This window comes from Aegilops tauschii, chromosome 6 (assembly GCF_002575655.3).
Source record: "Aegilops tauschii subsp. strangulata cultivar AL8/78 chromosome 6, Aet v6.0, whole genome shotgun sequence".
In the NCBI taxonomy this organism is placed as follows: Eukaryota; Viridiplantae; Streptophyta; class Magnoliopsida; order Poales; family Poaceae; genus Aegilops; species Aegilops tauschii.
This window is the reverse complement of record NC_053040.3, coordinates 3,697,959-3,703,042: the sequence shown is the minus strand read 5'-3', so window position 1 is coordinate 3,703,042 and position 5,084 is coordinate 3,697,959.

Sequence of the window (5,084 nt, the reverse complement as noted above, 5' to 3'; positions counted from 1 at the left end):
AGGAGAGTGTTGAATACTATGAGAAGTTAGATGCTTGATAATTGTTTTGAGATATGAAGATGGTGATATTAGAGTCATGCTAGTTGAGTAGTTGTGGATTTGAGAGATACTTGTGTTAAAGTTTGTGATTCCCGTAGCATGCACGTATGGTGAACCGTTATGTGATGAAGTCGGAGCATGATTTATTTATTGATTGTCTTCCTTATGAGTGGCGGTCGGGGACGAGTGATGGTCTTTTCCTACCTATCTATCCCCCTAGGAGCATGCGCGTAATACTTTGCTTTGATAACTTGTAGATCTTTGCAATAAATATATGAGTTCTTTCTGACTAAAGTTGAGTCCATGGATTATACGCACTCTCTTCCTTCCACCATTGCTAGCCTCTCTAACACCGCGCACTTTTCGCCGGTATCATACACCCACCATATACCTTCCTCAAAACAGCCACCATACCTACCTATTATGGCATTTCCATAGCCATTCCGAGATATATTGCCATGCAACTTTCCACCGTTCCGTTTACTATGACACGCTCCATCATTGTCATATTGCTTTGCATGATCATGTAGTTGACATCGTATTTGTGGCAAAGCCACCATTCATAACTCTTTCATACATGTCACTCTTGATTCATTGCATATCCCGGTACACCGCCGGAGGCATACACATAGAGTCATATTTTGTTCTAAGTATTGAGTTGTAACTGTTGAGTTGTAAGTAAATAAAAGTGTGATGATCATCATTTTTAGAGCATTGTCCCAAGTGAGGAAAGGATGATGGAGACTATGATTCCCCCACAAGTCGGGATGAGACTCCGGACTAAAAAGAAAAGAGGCCATAAAAAAAAGAGAAAAGGCCCAAATAAAAAAAGAGAAAAAAATGAGAGAAAAAGAGAGAAGGGACAATGTTACTATCCTTTTACCACACTTGTGCTTCAAAGTAGCACCATGATCTCATGATAGAGAGTCTCCTATGATATCACTTTCATATACTAGTGGGAATTTTACATTATAGAACTTGGCTTGTATATTCCAATGATGGGCTTCCTCAAAATGCCCTAGGTCTTCGTGAGCAAGCGAGTTGGATGCACACCCACTTATTTTCTTTTGTTGAGCTTTCATATACTTATAGCTCTAGTGCATCCGTTGCTTGGCAATCCCTACTCACTCACATTGATATCTATTAATGGGCATCTCCATAGCCCGTTGATACGCCTAGTTGATGTGAGACTATCTTCTCCCTTTTTGTCTTCTCCACAACCACCATTCTATTCCACATATAGTGCTATGTCCATGGCTCACGCTCATGTATTGCGTGAAGATTGAAAAAGTTTGAGAACACCAAAAGTATGAAACAATTGCTTGGCTTGTCATCGGGGTTGTGCATGATTTAAATACTTTGTGTGGTGAAGATAGAGCATAGCCTGACTATATGATTTTATAGGGATAAGTTTCTTTGGCCATGTTATTTTGAGAAGACATAATTTCGTAGTTAGTATGCTTGAAGTATTATTATTTTTATATCAATATTGAACTTTTGTCTTGAATCTTTCGGATCTGAACATTCATACTACAATTAAGAGAATTACATTGAAATTATGCAAAGTAGCTTTCCGCATCAAAAATTCTGTTTTTATCAGTACCTACTCGAGGATGAGCAGGAATTAAGCTTGGGGATGCTTGATACGTCTCCAACGTATCTATTTCAGAGTTTCACAGAAAAAGAATGTCAAACGGAGTCCAAACGGAATGAAACCTTCGGGAACGTCATTTTTGGAACGAACGTGATCCAGATGACTTGCACCCTACGTAAAGAAAGCAACCAGGAGGGCACGAGGTAGGGGGGCGCGCCTACCCCCCAGGCGCGCCCTCCAACCTCGTGGGGCCCATGTTGCTCCACCGATGTACTTCTTCCTCCTATATATACCTACGTACCCCCAAACCAACAGAGGCATCCACGAAAACCTAATTCCACCGCTGCAACCTTCTGTACCCGTGAAATCCCATCTTGGGGCCTTTTCCGGCGTCCTGCCGGAGGGGGCATTGATCACAGAGGGCTTCTACAACAACACCATAGCCTCTCCGATGATGTGTGAGTAGTTTACCTCAGACATTTGGGTCCATAGTTATTAGTTAGATGGCTTCTTCTCTCTTTTTGGATCTCAATACAATGTTCTCCCCCTCTCTCGTGGAGATCTATTCGATGTAATCTTCTTTTGCGGTGTGTTTGTTAAGACCGATGAATTGTGGGTTTATGATCAAGATTATCTATGAACAATATTTGAATCTCCTCTGAATTCTTTTATGTATGATTGGTTATCTTTGCAAGTCTCTTCGAATTATCAATTTGGTTTGGCCTACTAGATTGATCTTTCTTGCAATGGGAGAAGTGCTTAGCTTTGGGTTCAATCTTGCGGTGTCCTTTCCCAATGACAGTAGGGGCAGCAAGGCACGTATTGTATTGTTGCCATCGAGGATAACAAGGTGGGGTTTATATCATATTACATGAGTTTATCCCTCTACATCATGTCATCTTGCTTAAAGCGTTACTCTGTTCTTTTGAACTTAATACACTAGATGCATGCTGGATAGCGGTCGATGTGTGGAGTAATAGTAGTAGATGCAGGCAGGAGTCGGTCTACTTGTCTCGGACGTGATGCCTATATACATGATCATACCTAGATATTCTCATAATTATGCTCAATTCTATCAATTGCTCAACAGTAATTTGTTCACCCACCGTAATACTTCTACTCTTGAGAGAAGCCACTAGTGAAACCTATGGCCCCCGGGTCTATTTTCCATTATATAAATCTCCCGTCAACGAACTATTTCTGGCGCCGTTTATTTTGCTTTCTTTACTTTTAGTCTTTAGCATAAAAATACCAAAAATATTATATTATCATATCTATCAGATCTCACTTTCGTAAGTGACCGTGAAGGGATTGAAAACCCCTTTATTGCGTTGGTTGCAAGGTTTAAATTTGTTTGTGTAGGTGCGAGGGACTTTGGCGTGGCCTCCTACTGGATTGATACCTTGGTTCTCAAAAGCTGAGGGAAATACTTTCGCTAATTTACTGCATCACCCTTTCCTCTTCAAGGGAAAACCAACACAATGCTCAAGAGGTAGCAAAAAGGATTTCTGGCGCCGTTGCCGGGGAATCTACGCAAAAGTCAACATACCAAGTACCCATCACAAACTCTTATCTCCCGCATTACATTATTTGCCATTTGCATCTCGTTTTCCTCTCCCCCACTTCACCCTTGCCATTTTATTCGCCCTCTCTTTTTGTTTGCCTCTTTTTCGCTCACTTCTTGTTTGCTCGTGTGTTGGATTGCTTGTTTGTCACGATGGCTCAAGATAATACTAAATTGTGTGACTTTACCAATACCAACAACAATGATTTTCTTAGCACTCTGATTGCTCCCCTTACCGATACTAAATCTTGTGAAATTAATGCTGCTTTGTTGAATCTTGTCATGAAAGATCAATTCGCTGGCCTTCCTAGTGAAGATGCCGCTACCCATCTAAATAGCTTCGTTGATTTGTGTGATATGCAAAAGAAGAAAGATGTGGACAATGATATTGTTAAATTGAAGCTATTTCCTTTTTCGCTTAGAGATCGTGCTAAAGTTTGGTTTTCGTATTTGCCTAAAAATAGTATTGATTCATGGAATAAGTGCAAAGATGCTTTTATCTCTAAGTATTTTCCTCCCGCTAAGATCATCTCTCTTAGAAACGATATTATGAATTTTAAGCAACTTGATCATGAACATGTTGCACAAGCTTGGGAGAGGATGAGATTAATGATACGTAATTGCCCTACACATGGTTTGAATTTATGGATGATTATACAAAAAATTTATGCCGGATTGAATTTTGCTTCTAGGAATCTTTTAGATTCGGCCGCGGGAGGCACTTTTATGGAAATCACTTTAGGAGAAGCTACTAAACTCCTAGATAATATTATGGTTAATTATTCTCAATGGCACACTGAAAGATCTACTAATAAGAAAGTGCATGCGATAGAAGAAATTAATATTTTGAGTGGAAAGATGGATGAACTTATGAAATTATTTGCTAATAAAAGTGTTTCTTCTGATCCTAATGATATGCCTTTGTCTAATTTGATTGAAAATATAATGAATCTATGGATGTGAATTTTGTTGGTAGGAATAATTTTGATAACAACGCATATAGAGGAAACTTTAATCCTAGGCCGTATCCTAGTAATTCCTCTAATAATTATGGTAATTCCTACAACAATTCTTATGGAAATTTTAATAAGATGCCTTCTGAATTTGAGACTAGTGTTAAAAATTTATGAATTCGCAAAAGAATTTCAATGCTTTGCTTGAAGAAAAGTTGCTAAGATTGATGAATTGGCTAGGAACGTTGATAGAATTTCTCTTGAAGTTGATTCTTTGAAACTTAGATCTATTCCACCTAAGCTTGGTGTAGAAGAACGCTCCCCACAACTTGATGGTGGGGAGGATGCCGAGGTAGCCCTCACACATCATGACGAAGGCGGAGAGCAATGTCACGGTGTTGGGCGTCAGATGGTGCGGTTGGAGATGATAGAAGTCGAGGAAGGAGCATAGGAACCCGCTCGCTGGTAGGCCGAAGCCGCGAAGGAAGTGCGAGCGGAAGATAACCCGTCCGCCTCCTTGTGGCAGCGGCGAGATCTCCTTCGCCGGCGGCACGCGCACCTTGACGAAGCCCGCGCCGGGCAGCCGCCGTGTGGCGCGGAGGAAGGTGAGGTGGTCGTCGATTACGACCGAGCTGTCCCAATCCCCTCCCCGCTCGCACGCCATGGAAACCGAGCTCGACGGAGAAGTGGCGCGGCGGCGGGGGCAATGGACGCGGCGGGGCAAGAAGCTCCGGGATGGAGAGGGTCGACGGCGATGAGCTGCCGCAGCGCCTCGGCGGAGAAAGGAGGTGCGGCAGCAGCAAGAAGAAGAGGAGGACGAAAATGGCAGAGGGAGAGGAGGGCGCGCGTGCTCCGCCGCTCCCCCTCCCCCCCTACTTATAGCCCCTGGGCTGCGAAGCCGAGGGGGCGGGACGTGTGATCTTGGATTAACTAC